Raw genomic sequence first — 25,547 nt, 5'->3', positions numbered from 1 at the left:
GTGTATCACATTCATATATAAATGCGTATTAGATGCATTTATGGCAAAAAAGACTGCAGATCTGCCTGGCAACTGATGGCTCAATCACGCCAGGCATCTCTTGATTTCATGGCACATGCACAATGCTAATATGCCTTACAAATGAAAGTGGCTTCTCTGTTCCCTGAGCCATTCATTTACAAACAGCAGTGTACCAGCCATGTTGTGTTTGTCATTTGCTAAGCAGTACACCCAGTCCGTGAAATCACAAGTCTCACAGAGGGAGGGATTAGTGTATGTGTGTGTTTGGGGGGGGGGGGGGGGGTTCTGCCTATTAAAGCAATGGGGAGGCCCAGGAGGAAGTACAGTAAAGTCTCATAAAGATAACACACTCGTAATGTGGAAAGTCAAACTTGTATTGTATATTTGTGTAAAAGGTAGCACTACAGTGTTTTTCTAATTTCGACTTTGATTTCTGTGTGCATACTGTATCTGAGTCTGTATACAAAGTATGACGACTTGTTTTGGGAAAATTAGAAAAATAACTGTGGATGCTATTTGTTACACAGATATACAGTAAAAGTGTGTCCTTTGCAGGAATCGAACCCTTGTTCATGGGCATGGTAACCATCGGTAATACCACTATGATAAGAGAGCCTTGGAGAAGAGTGACTAACACCTGTAGTGACCTAGTGATGTTTCTCATTGTAATTTTTTTCTGCAGCTGGATACATTGGTTTCCACAGGAAAACATTGGGGTGTAGAGTGATCTTGATCCAGAGGCACTAACAGGCTAAAGCTTTTAGGCTGTCCCAGGATGCATTGGGGCCTCCTCTATAAACCCCGCCTCCAGGCACTGGAGCTCAGTTTCGAGTTGGTGCCTGCAGCAGCAGGTCACCTAACAAGAGGGTTGCACCGTCAGGGTGACACTTCAGCGCTGCAGCTCCATCACCTCCCAAGCGGCGTTGCATTCTCCCGCGGCTCAGGTCCCGGGTACTTGCGGCGGAGACGCTCCGGCTTAGGCACACGGTCGCAGACGCTCTCCTGGTTCGCATGACTGTTACGGGGAGGAGGAGGAGGTAAGAGGGTTCCCCAGGGGTACCTGCCATTAAATCGCGTTCCATCGGCGACCTAGGAAAAACGGGTTGCGGCGCTGGCGTGGACACGGTCTCTGAGCAGGGATCCCACTAGACCACCAGGGCGTCTGAGTACAGTTTGAGTGTACTAACACTCCATTTAATAAGACTCACAGTACCCAGGATGGAAGCCCAGCATAGGGGATCCGGCGCTTGACCTGTAGCCCCTCCCCCGGCCCAGGGCGCCATCTCTGAGCAGATTTTTCCACCCTGGTGCTGCCTCATACTATCCCTCACTCCCTGACTGAGACACTGGGTGCCATATTCTGAGCATACTTGCGGCTGGTCTCTGGGACTGCAGGTCTCCTTTGTAAAGCTGCCTGTATACAGCGCTGTGACTTTACAAATACTTCAGTATTCTACATGTCTTTATAGAGACAGCGTTAGTTAAGAAAAAGTGTTCCTGTCATAGAATATATTGTACGAGTATTCTAATATATATCTCCGGTCTAGGACCACGCTATGAGATATAGATATATATATAATATTACAATCTGCTCAGATGGTGATTGGCCCCTCAGTGCGGAAGATAGTATAAAGAATTGATACTGCAGCACTCTGAGTCGTTTGAAAAAGTCAAAGTGTATTCGAAAAAAGTTTACATCACATAGTCCAACGGTTGGGGGTGCCTAACCCCTTTGTCAAGGTATGAGGAGTGAAAAAAATGTGAGATTCAACTTACCCATATGTAGAAGGAGAAGCCCGCCAAGCCATGTGATGCCGCCAGTCGGAAGCCCACAATCCCCGAGAGGCTCTGTTTAGTGACGTCAGAGCTCCCGTGACGTCCCGTTGCCAGGCAACGTCCGGGACGCGTAATTATGCATAGGGATAAGATCTAAACAGAATAAGTGTGGAATGAAAAGTGTGCCCAGGTGACCGCTGGAGCCAGGAGAGTCAATACGTATATAAATACTGTCAGCAGTGATCTGTTAATATAAGATAGTGCAAACAAGAAACTGCGTGACCCCTATAGGGCCACGGTGCCATTGCACCTCATATGTCCTTAAAATAATCCGCAATGGGTGGAAGATTATCTAAATAAACTGCAGGAGTCAGTCTCTGGTTAGACAAAAACTTACACCAAGTCACTACGTTTCTCTGGATCCTCTAAGTGGGCTGCTTCCTCCTCGCAATCCTAATTCCTCTCTGATGTCTCATCTGAAGAGGAAGGGGAGCATACGGTCCTGTCAGACACTGAATCTTGTGTTACTGATGAGAATGCTCCCTTGCAGATTGATGGCCATTCTTTAGTGGAGGCTAATATGTATATCCTTCAAATCACTGAGAGGATTCCACTACTGTGGCAAAATTTAAACAGCAGAAAGGTAGTTAAAACTGTATTACCCCATTCTGATCATCTTGTGGACATCAGACGGGAACCCTGGTCTAATCCAGGGAATAAATTCCCTCTGCCAAATTGGATCTTTGCTCGCTATCCTCTTCCTGCAGAGTTCTGTAACAAATGGGAAACTACCGCAGTGGATTTTCACGTCACCCCCGCTCGTGATGTTGTCCACTATGCCTGTCACCTCACTGTAGGAATCGACAGATTAGAGTGTGGAGCGATGCCTGAAATCTATATACTCCCTTACTTGAGCCATTCATTGACCTAATATAGCTGCCTCTTGGGCTGCAATAAGGCGTGGGTTCAGGCATTAGAGGAAGAGCTGCCTGAGGATATTTTCGACAATGCCAGATAATACCGATCTCAAAGAAGAAAGAAAAAAGTTCTTTCTAATCACTTAATTTTAAAAGTTGGTCTGTGAATTTAAAGTGTAAGATGCAGCTCTCAACGAGACAGTACTGAGCTGCCCACTACTAAACAATATTAAAGGATAATACAATTATCAGAGAGCATATAAACAATTTATTATCAATTTATACTAACACATAAAATAAACACATACACATTTGTTTAAGAAAACATTGATTTTATATATATATATATATATATATATATATTTATATATATATATATATAAATTCAAAAAAAGGTCTGCGGCACTCAGGCTTAACGGTGCAAATCGTGTATTCACATCAGCATATCAAACCAACGTTTCGGGGCTCGCACGCCCCTTTGTCAAGGTGAACAGAAATAAAACCGTGTAAACACTACTTACCTAAATACCTAAGAGAAGCCCGCCGTGAGGGAGAACCGCCTGCAGACGCGCCCCCGGGACCCGGAACTGGCGCACATCTGACGCGGCTCGATGACGTGGCGCCACGGAAACTGGGAAGCCGGAGCTCGCGTCAACGCGAGCTGTAACTAAACAAAACAGTGACATTTGGTTACGGAGCCCCTAATTGCCAGACACCAGTTGAGATCAAATGGTTAATAATCGCTGTAAGAAAAGCTGAACAATGGACATTAAAAGTTACGGCTAATTACCGTGTTCAAGGGAGGCACGATCGTTGCTGGACTGTATATATACTAATATGTTTTTATGAGAAAAGATTTGTGTGTAAATATTAGGAAAAAAATGGACGGAAAGGATGTGTGGTGTTGTGAGTCTGACAATAGAAGCTGCCATGAGGTGAAGGGGTGAGGAATGGGTGGAGAGAGGGACTGGAACAGGGGGAAGGGTGGAAGGACTGAGCCCTTAAAGAGGGGGAAGGGGAGGAGGAGAGGGAAAGGGGGGGGGGGAAAGGAAAACGAAAAGAAGGGCGGCAGGAGAGACCCGGGGGAAAGGAAAAGGAGGGGTAAGAGCCCTGGTGTATGTAAGGGATAGAAGGTGGCCATACGGTCACCAAGTGTGATGGTGATGAACACAGGCTTGAGGTCTAGTGAATGAAACTAGTGTTAGGGGAGATAAATGTGACATAGTCTCCCAACGAGTTCCCACCGAACGGCCAGCACCCTGACTCGGAATTGCCGGAAAGGAGCTCCTAAAGACTATCAATACAGGTTATAAAGTCGCAGGGAATGTAAAAGTCCTCTACAGAAAAACGTTCCAGGGCATTATTTCGTTGAGGCCGTTGGGGCTGATGGTTCCCAACTGGAAGATCCACTTGGCCTCAAGTTTCAGGAGTGTGCCATTCCTATCCCCTCTTCTTTTGTTCAGGGGAACGTGGTCAATGGCCATCTGTCTAAGGTCGTTCAGCTTATGTCCCATTTCAGTTGAAGTGCTTGGCCACCGGTTGGTCAAAGCCCTTCCCACTGGTGTCCTGCTTGATGGCCGACCTGTGGAGAGCCATTCTTTCTCTCAGTGTCCTTACAGTTTTCCCCACGTAGTATAGATTGCATGGGCATTTGATGAAGTACACAATATGTGTCGAGGTGCATGACAGGGTATGCCTGATCTGGAAGGTCCGTGATTGATGTGGATGTTGAATTGACGAACCGGTGAGCATATATGAGCACGTTGTGCACTTATAGCACCTGGGGGATCTCTTTAGGAATGAGGGCTTATCTGTTGGTGCGGAGCAGAACTCGGCCTCCGCTTCAAGGAGCAACTTGGCTTTGAGGAAAAAGTAGGCACAAATGAGGACATTTACCATAAATTGCTCAAGTTGAAATAACGCGAGATTGATTTTCTCCTACACGGCATCACCCTGTTCGATTATCATAGGGACAAAATGGTCCCCAGAGGTTTTAGGATCCGCAACCTACCCACGATTGGCCGTATTTTTGTAAAAAGTGGATAGGTATACTAAACAATTGTAGCCTAGACCTGATGTTGTTGGTGGTGGAGGAGGCCGGCAAGGAATGAACGGTCACCCGGGAAAAAATATCCAAAATAGAAACAGAGCACCGGAACTCCCTGGCAGCAGATACTCACCAGGACTGGTTCTCCAAACTTAAGAACCAGTGCGACATTTACCGAAGAGATCTTATCAGATTTAAACGTAATAAAATGCAGTTGGTTCGGGAGGACTACGAATCCAACCGCGTGTACCGGTGGCTCATGGGGGGCACCCCAAACCAAATGGGTCCCCACCCCGGCAGACCAAAGCAAGGATGGCGCAGAAGGAGAGAACGCCTCCATGACACATCGGCTACTTCCAACAGCAACATGGAGATCACGGCACAGGACACAGATGGCCCTTCTTCAGCTGGCAGTGTCCCTTTAGGGGACCGAGATCTGGCTTCGGCCACTCCAATCCCAACAAAAGGCAGACGAGGACGCCCACCCGCAGATCCAAACAGAACGTCAGGATCCAGAGGGCAGCAAGTCAAAAAGACTCGTTAGTGTTCAATCTTTCCCACAGGACATTGACAGACTGTGAGCTGAGGGTCCTGGAAAAAGGCATCTCATTCGTCCCTACTACGGGATTTGATGAATTATCGTGGGAGATTGATATTCAGAAATTCCAGCGGAAGTTAAGGCTTCAAGAATTCTTCCAAAATTGGCCAACAGACCCTACTACTCCAGCTGTCGACCCTATACAGCAACATTTCATCAATAGGAGACATAAATCTACTTTCGACCCAGGCTCCACCAATCCTTCTATTAACACCTTTAGTCGGCTTCTTGACGAGTCTATAAGAAAATTCCGACAGGCAAACCCCCAAGGATCAATCACAATTTATCACGGGCTGAGAGATCAGCCCTCAAGGACCTCAGCAAATACGAGGACATTGTTATCCGCCCCGCAGACAAAGGGGGCGGGATAGTAGTCCTCGATCTAGCCTTCTATAAACAGGAAATTTACAATCAGCTAGCTGATACGTCTACATACGAACAGCTACAGGCAGATCCCACAGTGAGATACAAGTTGGAAATAGACGCGATCCTCAACGAAGCCTGCAACAATGGGCTAATTTCTGCCAAATTGTGCGCGGCACTCAAGCAGGAACACCCGGTGGTACCGGTGTTTTTCACAGTCCCCAAAATCCACAAGAGCCAGGAGTCGCCTCCGGGCCGCCCCATAATTTCGGCCAGAAATTCTATTTTTCAGCCCATCTCAGTATTCCTGGATGGGGATCCTTCAGCCGTTGGGGACCAAACATAAAAGATTTATCAAGGACACGTCCAGTTTCCTTAGAAGACTGGAGAGCATTCCTGTTGTTCCTGAGGGCTCTCTACTGTGTGTTATCGATGTGTGCAGTTTGTACACAAGTATTCCGCACAGGGAGGGACTTCAGGCAGTCCGTGAGTTCCTGATCAAAGAGGAAATGGAGTCCTTAGACCTGGACCTATTCATGTCATTGCTGGAGTTAACATTAAAAAGGAACTATTTCTTATTTAACGGGCGGTTTTACCGCCAGACATCCGGGTGCGCTATGGGGAGCAACGTCTCCCCCTCAGTAGCGAACATCTTTATGTTCAAAGGAGAAGATCAGCTCTTTTTTAGGAATCCATCAGTCGCGGAGTGCATCCTACTATACACGAGATTTGTAGACGACCTCTTCATCATCTGGATGGGAACCGAGAACGCTCTGAGGCAGATTCTAGATGACAACAACTCCAGCGGGTCACCTATAAAGTACACCTTCTTGTTCAGTGACACCACAGTGAATTACCTGGACGTTAAAGTGACCGTTAAGGAGGGTCGCATCTCCACGGGTCTTTACACCAAGCCCACGGACAAGAACACGTTCTTAAGGGCCAATAGCCACCACCCCAGATCGCTGGTAAAGGGGCTCCCCCGGTCCCAGATGATTAGAGTATGTAGGATTGTCAGCGACCGTTCCCTAGCAGAGCCAGCCTTAGACACCATGGTCCTGAAGTTTACGGCCAGAGGGTATGACCCCAAATCATTGAGGCAACAGAAAGACGAGGTGTTCGGTATGGCAAGGAGAGACCTATTGACCACCAAAGATAAGGTCCACAAATCAGTTATACCATTTGTAAGCAAGCATAATACAGCGAGCACGGTCTTACCGAGGGCAACGAGGGCGCTGTGGCCGATCATCTCCACGGATAAACAGCTTTATAGCCTAGCGGACAAACGACCCCTCATGTGTTTCACCAGAGGGAGAAGCATTAAGGACCTAGTGGTCCGTACGGACATCACTGAGTTCCGCTCCGCGCCAACAGATAAGCCCTCATTCCTAAAGAGATGCCCCGGGTGCTACAAGTGCCCTAAGTGCACAACGTGCTCATATATGCTCACCGGTTCGTCATTTCAACATCCACATCAATCACGGACCTTCCAGATCAGGCATACCCTGTCATGCACCTCGACACATATTGTGTACTTCATCAAATGCCCATGCAATCTATACTACGTGGGGAAAACTGTAAGGACACTGAGAGAAAGAATGGCTCTCCACAGGTCGGCCATCAAGCAGGACACCAGTGGGAAGGGCTCTGACCAACCGGTGGCCAAGCACTTCACTGAAATGGGACATAAGCTGAACGACCTTAGACAGATGGCCATTGACCACGTTCCCCTGAACAAAAGAGGAGGGGATAGGAATGGCACACTCCTGAAACTTGAGGCCAAGTGGATCTTCCAGTTGGGAACCATCAGCCCCAACGGCCTCAACGAAATAATGCCCTGGAACGTTTTTCTGTAGAGGACTTTTACATTCCCTGTGACTTTATAACCTGTATTGATAGTCTTTAGGAGCTCCTTTCCGGCAATTCCGAGTCAGGGTGCTGGCCGTTCGGTGGGAACTCGTTGGGAGACTGTCACATTTATCTCCCCTAACATTAGTTTCATTCACTAGACCTCAAGCCTGTGTTCATCACCATCACACTTGGTGACTGTATGGCCACCTTCTATCCCTTACATACACCAGGGCTCTTACCCCTCCTTTTCCTTTCCCCCGGGTCTCTCCTGCCGCCCTTCTTTTCGTTTTCCTTTCCCTTCCCCCCCCCCCTTCCCTCTCCTCCTCCTCCCCCCCTCCTCTTTCTGGGCTCAGTCCTTCCACCCTTCCCCCTGTTCCAGTCCCTCTCTCCACCCATTCCTCACCCCTTCACCTCATGGCAGCTTCTATTGTCAGACTCACAACACCACACATCCTTTCCATCCATTTTTTCCTAATATTTACACACAAATCTTTTCTCATAAAAACATATTAGTATATATACAGTCCAGCAACGATCGTGCCTCCCTTGAACACGGTAATTAGCCGTAACTTTTAATGTCCATTGTTCAGCTTTTCTTACAGCGATTATTAACCATTTGATCTCAACTGGTGTCTGGCAATTAGGGGCTCCGTAACCAAATGTCACTGTTTTGTTTAGTTACAGCTCGCGTTGACGCGAGCTCCGGCTTCCCGGTTTCCATGGCTACACGGCGTCGCGTCAGATGTGCGCCAGTTCCGGGTCCCGGGGGCGCGTCCGCGGGCGGTTCTCCCTCACGGCGGGCTTCTCTTAGGTATTTATGTAAGTAGTGTTTGCACTGTTTTATTTCTGTTCACCTTGACAAAGGGGCGTGTGAGCCCCGAAACGTTGGTTTGATATGCTGATGTGAATACACGATTTGCACCGTTAAGCCTCTGAGTGCCGCAGGCCTTTTTTTGCATTTTGATAATACCTCTTTTTCTCTGGGGGCACCGGAGCAACTTACCACATATAAGAGGAGTGCCAGTCCATGATTCAAGCACATATATATATATATATATATATCAAATGGTATTGGCAGCACACAGTGAAATAACGACACAAGGAGTCGTTATTTCACCGTGTGCTGCCGATACCATTTGCTGTCTATTTGGATTCCTGGCTAGGGAAGTTCTACGGCTGGCACCGGGACCATCATTTTACAAAAGGTGTGCTGCCCTACAGACTATGTTTTATATATATATATATATATATATATATATATATATATATATTGAATAAAAAACCCTGATTAAAAAAGTTCTCCTGCTCCAGCGGTATATAAGACTTTTCCTTTAATAGATAACTTTCTTTGTATCCAAATGTAACTCCGTTATTAGGATTAAATTCAGTATCAAAAAAACAATTCAGAACAAAGTCTGTGAGTGGGTGGTACTGAGTGGCAACAGAGTTGACCTGTGATACTCTTGACCTGTGATGTCGAGTCTCATTATACCAATATCCCCCATCAAGGAGGGGTGGAGGCCTGTCGCCACTATTTAGAATCTGATGGGGTTCTGACACCGGGACGGCGTGGGTTTGTGTCGGAATCTATTCATTTTATTTTATCACATAAGTTTTTTTTATTTGATTCACAGTTTTATCTCCAAGTGCACGGTACCACCATGGGCACCAAGTTGGCGGTGAGTTTTGCCAATCTTTACATGGGGCTTTTTGAGGACCAGTATGTCTGGGGAGGCCCCTTCGGCGCAAACTTGGTGCTATATGTTCGGTACATTGATGATCTGTTTATTATTTGGGATGGGACTTCGAGTGTTTCTGATTTTCTATTATATCTGAATTCTTACACTTTTGGGCTTAAGTTTAGTCACTCTTGTCACCCTACACAGATTAATTTATCTTGATATTGCTCTCTCGGTCAGGGGAAACAGGTTGGGTTACCAAGACCTTTAGAAAAGAGATGGACTGCAGTAGTTTTTTAAACTATGGCAGTTGACATCAGAAATGGAAGGATAACATTCCTATGGGACAGTACTTGAGGATGAAACGTAATTGCACAGATGAAAATATTTTTTGGGAACAATCTGATGTTCTCACAAGTGCTTTTCTAGATCAGGGATACCCTAAGGACAGACCATGTCTGTCCTGATTCGCCGCATACTGTGGCTGAGGTTATGGATAGTGGACTCGGACTCCAAAAGACCTTGGAGGTACTCCCCTTCACTGGGGACATTATGTTTGGGGAAGATCTAAAATTAAAATAGTCTGAAATAGCAGCTGCTAAGATGACTTTTTTTCCCCACTACTAATTCTTCTGCACAAAAGGCATACTGTAGGTTCCACTTATCGTTCCTTTAGGACTCAAGGGAATGCAAAAGGTCAGGCATACCCAAGGCAATCTCGTGCTCCCTAAACCACAAAGCCCAAGGCAAAATAATCCTGGGCAGACTGTCAGCCTGCTTCAGAACATGACAAGCATGCTGCATGAAGGGGCGGGCCTCCCCTGGGGGATCTCAGGGTGGGAGGCCCACTTCTACAGTTCAACAAGTCTGGTTAAAGACCACTTCAGATGCATGGGTAACGGAAGCTGTCTCTCACGGATACGCTGTCTCTTTACAGAGACATCCCTCTCGCCAGTTTTACACTACGGCTTACCCTTCGGATCCGTTGAAGCTGCAAGCTCTACAAACTGTGATGAGTTCTCTCCTGAGACAGGAGTAGTGGTGCTGGTACCTCAGTCCCTAAGAGGCAGAGGTTACTTTTGAACCTGTTTCATACAATGGGTCTTTCCAGCTTTTACTCAACCTCAAATCTCTGAACAAATTTGTGAAAGTGTCCAGGTTTCGTATGAAATGCTGTGCGCAATTGTTGTGGACACGGTCTCTGAGCAGGGATCCCACTAGACCACCAGGGCGTCTGAGTACAGTTTGAGTGTACTAACACTCCATTTAATAAGACTCACAGTACCCAGGATGGAAGCCCAGCATAGGGGATCCGGCGCTTGACCTGTAGCCCCTCCCCCGGCCCAGGGCGCCATCTCTGAGCAGATTTTTCCACCCTGGTGCTGCCTCATACTATCCCTCACTCCCTGACTGAGACACTGGGTGCCATATTCTGAGCATACTTGCGGCTGGTCTCTGGGACTGCAGGTCTCCTTTGTAAAGCTGCCTGTATACAGCGCTGTGACTTTACAAATACTTCAGTATTCTACATGTCTTTATAGAGACAGCGTTAGTTAAGAAAAAGTGTTCCTGTCATAGAATATATTGTACGAGTATTCTAATATATACCTCCGGTCTAGGACCACGCTATGAGATATAGATATATATATAATATTACAATCTGCTCAGATGGTGATTGGCCCCTCAGTGCGGAAGATAGTATAAAGAATTGATACTGCGGCACTCTGAGTCGTTTGAAAAAGTCAAAGTGTATTCGAAAAAAGTTTACATCACATAGTCCAACGGTTGGGGGTGCCTAACCCCTTTGTCAAGGTATGAGGAGTGAAAAAAAAGTGAGATTCAACTTACCCATATGTAGAAGGAGAAGCCCACCAAGCCATGTGATGCCGCCAGTCGGAAGCCCACAATCCCCGAGAGGCTCTGTTTAGTGACGTCAGAGCTCCCGTGACGTCCCGTTGCCAGGCAACGTCCGGGACGCGTAATTATGCATAGGGATAAGATCTAAACAGAATAAGTGTGGAATGAAAAGTGTGCCCAGGTGACCGCTGGAGCCAGGAGAGTCAATACGTATATAAATACTGTCAGCAGTGATCTGTTAATATAAGATAGTGCAAACAAGAAACTGCGTGACCCCTATAGGGCCACGGTGCCATTGCACCTCATATGTCCTTAAAATAATCCGCAATGGGTGGAAGATTATCTAAATAAACTGCAGGAGTCCGTCTCTGGTTAGACAGAAACTTACACCAAGTCACTACGTTTCTCTGGATCCTCTAAGTGGGCTGCTTCCTCCTCGCAATCCTAATTCCTCTCTGATGTCTCATCTGAAGAGGAAGGGGAGCATACGGTCCTGTCAGACACTGAATCTTGTGTTACTGATGAGAATGCTCCCTTGCAGATTGATGGCCATTCTTTAGTGATCATCTTGTGGACATCAGACGGGAACCCTGGTCTAATCCAGGGAATAAATTCCCTCTGCCAAATTGGATCTTTGCTCGCTATCCTCTCCCTGCAGAGTTCTGTAACAAATGGGAAACTACCGCAGTGGATTTTCACGTCACCCGCTCGTGATGTTGTCCACTATGCCTGTCACCTCACTGTAGGAATCGACAGATTAGAGTGTGGAGGGATGCCTGAAATCTATATACTCCCTTACTTGAGCCATTCATTGACCTAATATAGCTGCCTCTTGGGCTGCAATAAGGCGTGGGTTCAGGCATTAGAGGAAGAGCTGCCTGAGGATATTTTCGACAATGCCAGATAATACCGATCTCAAAGAAGAAAGAAAAAAGTTCTGGCGCTTTCTAATCACTTAATTTTAAAAGTTGGTCTGTGAATTTAAAGTGTAAGATGCAGCTCTCAACGAGACAGTACTGAGCTGCCCACTACTAAACAATATTAAAGGATAATACAATTATCAGAGAGCATATAAACAATTTATTATCAATTTATACTAACACATAAAATAAACACATACACATTTGTTTAAGAAAAAATTGATTTTATATATATATATATATATATATATTTATATATATATATAAATTCAAAAAAAGGTCTGCGGCACTCAGGCTTAACGGTGCAAATCGTGTATTCACATCAGCATATCAAACCAACGTTTCGGGGCTCGCACGCCCCTTTGTCAAGGTGAACAGAAATAAAACCGTGTAAACACTACTTACCTAAATAATATTTTGGGGCATAGAAAGACTCCTCACTAAAGAAGTAAAAACGTGGTGGGATATCAAGGGTCTGGAGCATTACATATCAGTTAATAGAATTCCTAGGGGACTTAGACTCCTCAAACAACCCACATTCGGTAGCCTTGACGCGACCTTTCTAGAAAAATGGGATAAAACATTACATAACTGTTCCATTGAACTCATGAAACTCCTGATAGAGGAAAAGAAGAACTCCCTTTCGGAACTAGAAAAGAGTATCCAACACAAAGAAACTGAATTGGAACCATATAAGGAAAAAGAGGACTTTAAAATCAACGAAAAAGTTCTTCATAGAAAAATGGAACACATCGAAGGAGAAGTCACTAAAAATAAAGAAAAGAAATTCTTAAGGGACAAAACAGACTACGAACAAGGAAAAGTAAAGAATTGGAGTAGGTTCGGAACCATGAATCAACAACTAAACAGAACCGATAGACAGTACTGGAAAACAGTTCCAATAAAAAGACGGCCATCACGGAACCAAGAAGGAATCTCACCCTCTCCAACTGTAAAGTTGCAGAATAGATTCACAACATTACAACGTTTCAACTCTAACAGTGACCAAGCTTTTTTAGCCCAGAGAACAGGAACAAGACCAAAAGAAACACCAGGAAATTCCTTGAAAGAAGATGTCCGCCTGGCATCACCACTGAAAAGAAGATATACAGAAGAAGAGGAACACGGGGCAGTAGGAGGAAGAGAGAACAAGAAAAGAGCGATATAATGACGGATATGAAGGGAAAAGGAATTTTTAACCTTTCAAAACATACATTATCAAAACCAGAGATATCATTACTCAACAAAGGTCTCACATTCGCACCCACAGGTGGTCTCAATAAATTTGAGACCTTCATTGACTTAAATAAATTCATCAGAAAACTAACCTTGAAGAGACATTTTATAAAAAAAGAAAATGCCATTATCAGCAACTACGAAACCCAATCGAAATCAGGATTAAAACCCAATTCTAAATTTTATCCATTAGAATCAAAAGGAAGTAATATCGACATTTTTTATGAGATGGTAAAAAAGGACTTATGCGACACCGATTTGGAGAAAATAAAGGAAAAGAACATCACAAATCGAGAAAAAGAGGCACTAAAAAATCTACAGAAAAACCATGAAATTGTTTTAAAACAAGCTGACAAAGGGGGGGGTCTGGTCATAATGGACCGTGATAAGTATATCACAGAAGCAGAGAGACTACTGGGAGACAACACATCCTATATAAAACTGTCCAATGACCCTAAAGATGTTTTTATTGAAGAACTGAGAACACTGCTAGTGCATGGTCTACGTACGGACATTCTTACAAAGGAAGAATTCCAATTCTTGTTTAAATCAGATCCCATTACCCCCATTTTCTATTTTCTGCCAAAAATCCACAAAAATCTGGAAAACCCGCCCGGAAGACCTATAGTGGCGGGTATCGATTCTCTTACATCGAACTTGTCAGAATACGTAGATGTCTTTTTAAAACCCTACGTGAAAGATTTACCATCTTTTTTAAAGGACACCACTTCCGTATTGAACTCCCTGAAAGATGTTGTATGGAAAGATACCTTTAAGTGGGTAACAATAGATGTGCAATCGCTATATACCTGTATAGATCATCTAAAAGGTGTAAACGCATGCAGAGAATTTCTGGAGAACGATACAACAATAACAACCATTCATAAAGATTTTATCTGTGATGTCATGCTTTTTATCCTTCAACACAATTATTTTAAATTTTTAGATGATTTTTATTTACAACGATGTGGGACCGCGATGGGTACGATTTTTGCACCGAGCTTCGCAAATCTTTTTATGGGCAGTTGGGAGAAGAATTTTATATATGGCAAACATGATTTTAAGGAACATTTAACTTTTTACCGTCGCTATATAGATGACATTTTAATCATCTGGGACGGAACAGAAGAAAAATTTTATGAATTCCTTGAATATCTGAGTAAAAATGATATGAACCTCGTCTTTACATCCAAGATCAACCCAGAGTCTATCGAATTTCTTGATCTGGTTTTAATGGGTAAGGATAATAAAATCGAGACAAAAAACTTCATTAAAGAAGTGGATACGAATAGCTACCTGCACTACAGAAGTAACCATCTAAAGAAATGGAAAAATAATATCCCCTTCTCCCAATTTAACAGAATAAAGAGAAACTGTACCAACCAGGAAGAATACGAAGCCCAAATTGAGAAATACAAACTTAGATTCAAAGATAAGGAATACCCTACGAATATACTGGAGGAAGCAGCCACAAAAGCAAAAGCCGTAGAAAGATCAACACTACTTGAATATAGGACCAAAGAAACAAAAAAGGACTCTATCTCCTTTATCACTACATATAACCGTCACGAAAAAACCATCAGAAACTCACTTAAGAACCATTGGGGAGTCCTACTGATGGATCCAATACTCAAAGAAATTCTACCTCCTCGCCCCGAGATCATCTTCAGAAAATCAAAAAATCTTAAAGATACACTAGCTCCAAGCATGTTACGAAAGGATACTAAAGAGGTTTCAAGTATGCCAAAATGCACTGGTTCCTATAAGTGCGGTCGATGCAATATCTGCAGGTACCTACACCCAGTGAGGAAGACCTTTACAGACACGGAAAAAAGGGAGACTCACAAAATCAAAGACTTCATAAATTGCAATACCCAATCAGTAATCTACCTGTTAGAATGTGGGTGCGGTAAGCAATATGTGGGAAAGACAAAGAGACCCCTCAAAATGAGAATCCAAGAACACGTCCGCAATATAAAGAATAAAATAGAAACACATGCAGTATCCAGACACTTCAACTCAACACATAACTCAAACCCAGAGGCATTGACTTTTAAAGCTATCGAACTGGTGAAACTGGGTGAAAGAGGTGGCGATTTGGCCAACAGACTATCACGAAGAGAAATGTATTGGATCTTCCAATTGCAGACACTTCATCCAAAGGGATTCAACGATTACTACGAAATTGCGCCGTTCCTGTAATCTCATTCCTGGCACCAGGAATACACGGTCGGATATACAAAATACAATTTATGCAATAACCACTATATACTCTTTATCCCCCCCCCCCCCCCCCATACCTAACCCTCCCGCCCCCCCCCCCCCCCCACACCTCATCCCACCCACCATCCCTCCTATAATATGTATAGCAGTATCATAAATAACGCTGACACATGTATGGTAAGTGATTTCTACAGTCAAACCACACTGGACATGCCCAATCTCGTCCGATCTTGGAAGCGAAGCAGTGTCGGGCCTGATCAGTACCAGAACAGGGAGACCACCTGGGAAGATCAGGTACTGTAACCAAACTAATTGAAAAAGCCTACATGAGCATGTCAGTTGCGACACCATAAAACTGCTATACTAATTTTTCACTAAGCACGATACGTATCACACTAACATTACCCCGTCCCTCACTGCCCCTATTTTATCTGCATCAAGCACTGTAATTCACTGCCCTAATCAGCACCTTAATTTGCATAAATTGTTATGCTAATATTTAGCATACTGTATTTATCATGTCAGTGCTCATACCTGCACTAAGCACTTAAAATATTTAGCACTGCCCAAACTTGCACATGCATTATGCAAGCTAATGTTTAAATAACTGCTTTTATATTCATTTATATAAACAACTGTTTCTTTATATCATATTATTTATTTAGACAATATATACATATGGATAATCCTCCACTTAGGTCACATGTTGCTCGTTTATTTAGGAGGAAATGCTGTAATGCCTCCGTTATTAATTCCTCTTTTTTCTATTTTTCACCTTTATGCCATAAATGTCAGTACTACTGGTCTCCAATAAGATGGCCGCCGCATAGAAGCTAATCAACAAAAAGCCTCCACAAAGATGGCCGCCGCTAAGAAAACAAAGAACCTCTACACTCAGCTCCCTACTAATAGAAGAACTGAGAGCCGCGGGCGCATGCGCAGTCCGGCGTCCGGAAGTGGGGCGGAAGTGACGCGCCGCCGAAAAACCGGAAGTGGGGCGGAAAGCGCATCGGCGCAACTTCTGATGATTTTATATGACTTTCTAAACTCCAAATCTGCTAATAAGTTAACTGATCTATGTATAGGACTCATACAGTATATAAATTTATAACTCCCTCATGTAAACTATTAGTTCTTAGTCTATTAAAAAGTATCATGTGATAGCAACAGGAAATGATGTCATAATTGACATCAGACTAATACTGGTATAAATAGAAGCCTGGTCCCAGTTTGCCTACACCCCTTGATGAAGTCTTAAGGACGAAACGCGTTGGGTTATCTGGCAGTGACTACATACCAAGTTAAGGAATCTTTTTACTATTTATTCACTTTTAACTGGTATTATATTTGCATGTATAGTTTTTATCCCATTTTTTAGAAAAGGTTTTGTCATTTTAAATTTTATGGAGAATTTTTATGTACTAATAAATTGTATCTTAATTTATTTACCTAAAGTTTAATTCTTTTAGACACCATTGGTCGCTAACCCCCTCCCCCCAACTATATATATATATATATATATATATAAATTCAAAAAAAGGTCTGCGGCACTCAGGCTTAACGGTGCAAATCGTGTATTCACATCAGCATATCAAACCAACGTTTCGGGGCTCGCACGCCCCTTTGTCAAGGTGAACAGAAATAAAACCGTGTAAACACTACTTACCTAAATACCTAAGAGAAGCCCGCCGTGAGGGAGAACCGCCTGCGGACGCGCCCCCGGGACCCGGAACTGGCGCACATCTGACGCGGCTTGATGACGCGGCGCCACGGAAACCGGGAAGCCGGAGCTCGCGTCAACGCGAGCTGTAACTAAACAAAACAGTGACATTTGGTTACAGAGCCCCTAATTGCCAGACACCAGTTGAGATCAAATGGTTAATAATCGCTGTAAGAAAAGCTGAGCAATGGACATTAAAAGTTACGGCTAATTACCGTGTTCAAGGGAGGCACGATCGTTGCTGGACTGTATATATACTAATATGTTTTTATGAGAAAAGATTTGTGTGTAAATATTAGGAAAAATGGACGGAAAGGATGTGTGGTGTTGTGAGTCTGACAATAGAAGCTGCCATGAGGTGAAGGGGTGAGGAATGGGTGGAGAGAGGGACTGGAACAGGGGGAAGGGTGGAAGGACTGAGCCCTTAAAGAGGGGGGGGGGGGAGGAGGAGAGGGAAGGGGGGGGGGAAGGGAAAGGAAAACGAAAAGAAGGGCGGCAGGAGAGACCCGGGGGAAAGGAAAAGGAGGGGTAAGAGCCCTGGTGTATGTAAGGGATAGAAGGTGGCCATACGGTCACCAAGTGTGATGGTGATGAACACAGGCTTGAGGTCTAGTGAATGAAACTAGTGTTAGGGGAGATAAATGTGACATAGTCTCCCAACGAGTTCCCACCGAACGGCCAGCGCCCTGACTCGGAATTGCCGGAAAGGAGCTCCTAAAGACTATCAATACAGGTTATAAAGTCGCAGGGAATGTAAAAGTCCTCTACAGAAAAACGTTCCAGGGCATTATTTCGTTGAGGCCGTTGGGGCTGATGGTTCCCAACTGGAAGATCCACTTGGCCTCAAGTTTCAGGAGTGTGCCATTCCTATCCCCTCCTCTTTTGTTCAGGGGAACGTGGTCAATGGCCATCTGTCTAAGGTCGTTCAGCTTATGTCCCATTTCAGTTGAAGTGCTTGGCCACCGGTTGGTCAGAGCCCTTCCCACTGGTGTCCTGCTTGATGGCCGACCTGTGGAGAGCCATTCTTTCTCTGTGTCCTTACAGTTTTCCCCACGTAGTATAGATTGCATGGGCATTTGATGAAGTACACAATATGTGTCGAGGTGCATGACAGGGTATGCCTGATCTGGAAGGTCCGTGATTGATGTGGATGTTGAAATGACGAACCGGTGAGCATATATGAGCACGTTGTGCACTTATAGCACCTGGGGGATCTCTTTAGGAATGAGGGCTTATCTATTGGTGCGGAGCAGAACTCGGCCTCCGCTTCAAGGAGCAACTTGGCTTTGAGGAAAAAGTAGGCACAAATGAGGACATTTACCATAAATTGCTCAAGTTGAAATAACGCGAGATTGATTTTCTCCTACACGGCATCACCCTGTCCGATTATCATAGGGGCAAAATGGTCCCCAGAGGTTTTAGGATCCGCAACCTACCCACGATTGGCCGTATTTTTGTAAAAAGTGGATAGGTATACTAAACAATTGTAGCCTAGATCTGATGTTGTTGGTGGTGGAGGAGGCCGGCAAGGAATGAACGGTCACCCGGGAAAAAATATCCAAAATGGAAACAGAGCACCGGGACTCCCTGGCAGCAGATACTCACCAGGACTGGTTCTCCAAACTTAAGAACCAGTGCGACATTTACCGAAGAGATCTTATCAGATTTAAACGTAATAAAATGCAGTTGGTTCGGGAGGACTACGAATCCAACCGCGTGTACCGGTGGCTCATGGGGGGCACCCCAAACCAAATGGGTCCCCACCCCGGCAGACCAAAGCAAGGATGGCGCAGAAGGAGAGAACGCCTCCATGACACATCGGCTACTTCCAACAGCAACATGGAGATCACGGCACAGGACACAGATGGCCCTTCTTCAGCTGGCAGTGTCCCTTTAGGGGACCGAGATCTGGCTTCGGCCACTCCAATCCCAACAAAAGGCAGACGAGGACGCCCACCCGCAGATCCAAACAGAACGTCAGGATCCAGAGGGCAGCAAGTCAAAAAGACTCGTTAGTGTTCAATCTTTCCCACAGGACATTGACAGACTGTGAGCTGAGGGTCCTGGAAAAAGGCATCTCATTCGTCCCTACTACGGGATTTGATGAATTATCGTGGGAGATTGATATTCATAAATTCCAGCGGAAGTTAAGGCTTCAAGAATTCTTCCAAAATTGGCCAACAGACCCTACTACTCCAGCTGTCGACCCTATAATGCAACATTTCATCAATAGGAGACATAAATCTACTTTCGACCCAGGCTCCACCAATCCTTCTATTAACACCTTTAGTCGGCTTCTTGACGAGTCAATAAGAAAATTCCAACAGGCAAACCCCCAAGGATCAATCACAATTTATCGCGGGCTGAGAGATCAGCCCTCAAGGACCTCAGCAAATACGAGGACATTGTTATCCGCCCCGCAGACAAAGTGGGCGGGATAGTAGTCCTCGATCTAGCCTTCTATAAACAGGAAATTTACAATCAGCTAGCTGATACGTCCACATACGAACAGCTACAGGCAGATCCCACAGTGAGATACAAGTTGGAAATAGACGCGATCCTCAACGAAGCCTGCAACAATGGGCTAATTTCTGCCAAATTGTGCGCGGCACTCAAGCAGGAACACCCGGTGGTACCGGTGTTTTTCACAGTCCCCAAAATCCACAAGAGCCAGGAGTCGCCTCCGGGCCGCCCCATAATTTCGGCCAGAAATTCTATTTTTCAGCCCATCTCAGTATTCCTGGATGGGGATCCTTCAGCCGTTGGGGACCAAACATAAAAGATTCATCAAGGACACGTCCAGTTTCCTTAGAAGACTGGAGAGCATTCCTGTTGTTCCTGAGGGCTCTCTACTGTGTGTTATCGATGTGTGTAGTTTGTACACAAGTATTCCGCACAGGGAGGGCCTTCAGGCAGTCCGTGAGTTCCTGATCAAAGAGGAAATGGAGTCCTTAGACCTGGACCTATTCATGTCATTGCTGGAGTTAACATTAAAAAGGAACTATTTCTTATTTAACGGGCGGTTTTACCGCCAGACATCCGGGTGCGCTATGGGGAGCAACGTCTCCCCCTCAGTAGCGAACATCTTTATGTTCAAAGGAGAAGATCAGCTCTTTTTTAGGAATCCATCAGTCGCGGAGTGCATCCTACTATACACGAGATTTGTAGACGACCTCTTCATCATCTGGATGGGAACCGAGAACGCTCTGAGGCAGATTCTAGATGACAACAACTCCAGCGGGTCACCTATAAAGTACACCTTCTTGTTCAGTGACACCACAGTGAATTACCTGGACGTTAAAGTGACCGTTAAGGAGGGTCGCATCTCCACGGGTCTTTACACCAAGCCCACGGACAAGAACACGTTCTTAAGGGCCAATAGCCACCACCCCAGATCGCTGGTAAAGGGGCTCCCCCGGTCCCAGATGATTAGAGTATGTAGGATTGTCAGCGACCGTTCCCTAGCAGAGCCAGCCTTAGACACCATGGTCCTGAAGTTTACGGCTAGAGGGTATGACCCCAAATCATTGAGGCAACAGAAAGACGAGGTGTTCGGTATGGCAAGGAGAGACCTATTGACCACCAAAGATAAGGTCCACAAATCAGTTATACCATTTGTAAGCAAGCATAATACAGCGAGCACGGTCTTACCGAGGGCAACGAGGGCGCTGTGGCCGATCATCTCCACGGATAAACAGCTTTATAGCCTAGCGGACAAACGACCCCTCATGTGTTTCACCAGAGGGAGAAGCATTAAGGACCTAGTGGTCCGTACGGACATCACTGAGTTCCGCTCCGCGCCAACAGATAAGCCCTCATTCCTAAAGAGATGCCCCGGGTGCTACAAGTGCCCTAAGTGCACAACGTGCTCATATATGCTCACCGGTTCGTCATTTCAACATCCACATCAATCACGGACCTTCCAGATCAGGCATACCCTGTCATGCACCTCGACACATATTGTGTACTTTATCAAATGCCCATGCAATCTATACTACGTGGGGAAAACTGTAAGGACACTGAGAGAAAGAATGGCTCTCCACAGGTCGGCCATCAAGCAGGACACCAGTGGGAAGGGCTCTGACCAACCGGTGGCCAAGCACTTCACTGAAATGGGACATAAGCTGAACGACCTTAGACAGATGGCCATTGACCACGTTCCCCTGAACAAAAGAGGAGGGGATAGGAATGGCACACTCCTGAAACTTGAGGCCAAGTGGATCTTCCAGTTGGGAACCATCAGCCCCAACGGCCTCAACGAAATAATGCCCTGGAACGTTTTTCTGTAGAGGACTTTTACATTCCCTGCGACTTTATAACCTGTATTGATAGTCTTTAGGAGCTCCTTTCCGGCAATTCCGAGTCAGGGTGCTGGCCGTTCGGTGGGAACTCGTTGGGAGACTGTCACATTTATCTCCCCTAACATTAGTTTCATTCACTAGACCTCAAGCCTGTGTTCATCACCATCACACTTGGTGACCGTATGGCCACCTTCTATCCCTTACATACACCAGGGCTCTTACCCCTCCTTTTCCTTTCCCCCGGGTCTCTCCTGCCGCCCTTCTTCTCGTTTTCCTTTCCCTTCCCCCCCCCCCCCCTTCCCTCTCCTCCTCCTCCCCCCCCCCCCTCTTTCTGGGCTCAGTCCTTCCACCCTTCCCCCTGTTCCAGTCCCTCTCCCCACCCATTCCTCACCCCTTCACCTCATGGCAGCTTCTATTGTCAGACTCACAACACCACACATCCTTTCCATCCATTTTTTCCTAATATTTACACACAAATCTTTTCTCATAAAAACATATTAGTATATATATACAGTCCAGCAACGATCGTGCCTCCCTTGAACACGGTAATTAGCCGTAACTTTTAATGTCCATTGTTCAGCTTTTCTTACAGCGATTATTAACCATTTGATCTCAACTGGTGTCTGGCAATTAGGGGCTCCGTAACCAAATGTCACTGTTTTGTTTAGTTACAGCTCGCGTTGACGCGAGCTCCGGCTTCCCGGTTTCCATGGCTACACGGCGCCGCGTCAGATGTGCGCCAGTTCCGGGTCCCGGGGGCGCGTCCGCAGGCGGTTCTCCCTCACGGCGGGCTTCTCTTAGGTATTTATGTAAGTAGTGTTTACACTGTTTTATTTCTGTTCACCTTGACAAAGGGGCGTGTGAGCCCCGAAACGTTGGTTTGATATGCTGATGTGAATACACGATTTGCACCGTTAAGCCTCTGAGTGCCGCAGGCCTTTTTTTGCATTTTGATAATACCTCTTTTTCTCTGGGGGCACCGGAGCAACTTACCACATATAAGAGGAGTGCCAGTCCATGATTCAAGCACAAATATATATATATATATATATATATCTCAAATGGTATTGGCAGCACACAGTGAAATAACGACACAAGGAGTCGTTATTTCACCGTGTGCTGCCGATACCATTTGCTGTCTATTTGGATTCCTGGCTAGGGAAGTTCTACGGCTGGCACCGGGACCATCATTTTACAAAAGGTGTGCTGCCCTACAGACTATGTTTTATATATATATATATATATATATTGAATAAAAAACCCTGATTAAAAAAGTTCTCCTGCTCCAGCGGTATAAAAGACTTCTCCTTTAATAGATAACTTTCTTTGTATCCAAATGTAACTCCGTTATTAGGATTAAATTCAGTATCAAAAAAAACAATTCAGAACAAAGTCTGTGAGTGGGTGGTACTGAGTGGCAACAGAGTTGACCTGTGATACTCTTGACCTGTGATACTCTTGACCTGTGATGTCGAGTCTCATTATACCAATATCCCCCATCAAGGAGGGGTGGAGGCCTGTCGCCACTATTTAGAATCTGATGGGGTTCTGACACCGGGACGGCGTGGGTTTGTGTCGGAATCTATTCATTTTATTTTATCACATAAGTTTTTTTTATTTGATTCACAGTTTTATCTCCAAGTGCACGGTACCACCATGGGCACCAAGTTGGCGGTGAGTTTTGCCAATCTTTACATGGGGCTTTTTGAGGACCAGTATGTCTGGGGAGGCCCCTTCGGCGCAAACTTGGTGCTATATGTTCGGTACATTGATGATCTGTTTATTATTTGGGATGGGACTTCGAGTGTTTCTGATTTTCTATTATATCTGAATTCTTACACTTTTGGGCTTAAGTTTAGTCACTCTTGTCACCCTACACAGATTAATTTATCTTGATATTGCTCTCTCGGTCAGGGGAAACAGGTTGGGTTACCAAGACCTTTAGAAAAGAGATGGACTGCAGTAGTTTTTTAAACTATGGCAGTTGACATCAGAAATGGAAGGATAACATTCCTATGGGACAGTACTTGAGGATGAAACGTAATTGCACAGATGAAAATATTTTTTGGGAACAATCTGATGTTCTCACAAGTGCTTTTCTAGATCAGGGATACCCTAAGGACAGACCATGTCTGTCCTGATTCGCCGCATACTGTGGCTGAGGTTATGGATAGTGGACTCGGACTCCAAAAGACCTTGGAGGTACTCCCCTTCACTGGGGACATTATGTTTGGGGAAGATCTAAAATTAAAATAGTCTGAAATAGCAGCTGCTAAGATGACTTTTTTTCCCCACTACTAATTCTTCTGCACAAAAGGCATACTGTAGGTTCCACTTATCGTTCCTTTAGGACTCAAGGGAATGCAAAAGGTCAGGCATACCCAAGGCAATCTCGTGCTCCCTAAACCACAAAGCCCAAGGCAAAATAATCCTGGGCAGACTGTCAGCCTGCTTCAGAACATGACAAGCATGCTGCATGAAGGGGCGGGCCTCCCCTGGGGGATCTCAGGGTGGGAGGCCCACTTCTACAGTTCAACAAGTCTGGTTAAAGACCACTTCAGATGCATGGGTAACGGAAGCTGTCTCTCACGGATACGCTGTCTCTTTACAGAGACATCCCTCTCGCCAGTTTTACACTACGGCTTACCCTTCGGATCCGTTGAAGCTGCAAGCTCTACAAACTGTGATGAGTTCTCTCCTGAGACAGGAGTAGTGGTGCTGGTACCTCAGTCCCTAAGAGGCAGAGGTTACTTTTGAACCTGTTTCATACAATGGGTCTTTCCAGCTTTTACTCAACCTCAAATCTCTGAACAAATTTGTGAAAGTGTCCAGGTTTCGTATGAAATGTTGTGCTCAATTGTGCTGGCTATGGATCCCGGAGACTATATGGTATCCCTGGTTATACAGGATGCATACCTGCATATACCTATTGCCATACCTCATCGGCAGTTTCTGCGGTTTGCTAATGCAACCTCCATTCCAATTCCAGGCTCTGCAATTTGGAATGGCTATGGATCCTCGGATCTTCACAAGGTCATGGCTGTTATGACGGCTCATCTCCGTTGCCAGGGAGTCAGAATGCTGCCGTGCCTAGACAACCTGATGATTCTGAAAAATTCCTACAAAGTCCTCCTAAGTCAACTGCAACTGACAGGTAACCTTCCTGCAAGCCCACGGGTGGATTAATAATGGAAGAAGTCCTCGCTGGTCCCAGCTATGTTGCACTTAGGGGCACTCCTGGACACACAGTTAGAGACTGTTTCTGCATCCAGAAAAAGTCCTGAAGATTCAGGACAGGATAAGACACTTCATCGTCGCCCCAAAGTGTCAATACACTCGGTGATGCAAGTACTTGGCCTGATGCTGTCGAACTTCGACATGATAGAGCACGCTCAATTTCATTCCCGCCCACTACAGAGGTTAATCCTTTTCAAGTGGGATGGCCTGTCTCATTGGATCAGATTTCTTATGATCTCTTTGACTCCGTAAGTTCACCTGTTGCTGTCTTGGTGGTTTCAGTATCAGCAATTGATTAGGGGCCTTCCCTTCTGGTCCCCTACTGGGTCCTGGTGACTACAGATGCCAGTCTGAGGGGATGGGGTGCAGTGTTGTAGCAAATTTTTTTTCAAGGTTATTGGACCAAGGAGGAATCAACTCCTACTATAAATATTCTGGAGCTGAGGGCAGTGTTTAAAGTTCGTCCTGCCTCTAGTACAGAACAGGCCTATTCAAGTACGATCAGACAACGCCACCATAGTAGCATACATAAACCATCAAGGCGGCTGTCGAAGCCGCATGACAAGGATGGAAGTGTCAAAAATCCTTTGTTGGGCGGAACACCATCTGCCAGTCCTATCGGCAGTGCTCATTCTGGGTGTCCTGAAATGGGAAGCGGACTTAATCAGTCGTCAGGACGTGCATGCCGAAGAGTGGAGTCTTTATCCAGAAGTCTTTCAACTCCTTGTGGACAGGTTGGGCTACTGTACGTAGACCTTATGGCGTCTTGACGCAATCACAAAGTTCCGGTCTTCGGATCAA

At 45.3% G+C, this 25,547-nt stretch overlaps 1 protein-coding gene and 1 pseudogene across 3 annotated transcripts in view; both read left to right on the top strand.

Moving 5' to 3' along the window:
- Window positions 1–25,547, top strand: part of FOXJ3 (forkhead box J3) — an 886,133-nt gene that overhangs the window by 694,790 nt on the left and 165,796 nt on the right. The window lies entirely within an intron of this gene.
- On the top strand, window positions 15,675–15,794 carry LOC134968114 (5S ribosomal RNA; annotated as a pseudogene).

Source organism: Pseudophryne corroboree, chromosome 10 (assembly GCF_028390025.1).
Source record: "Pseudophryne corroboree isolate aPseCor3 chromosome 10, aPseCor3.hap2, whole genome shotgun sequence".
NCBI classification, from domain to species: domain Eukaryota; kingdom Metazoa; phylum Chordata; class Amphibia; order Anura; family Myobatrachidae; genus Pseudophryne; species Pseudophryne corroboree.
The sequence above is the reverse complement of the archived record's forward strand: the minus strand, read 5'-3'. Positions and strand labels throughout refer to the sequence as shown.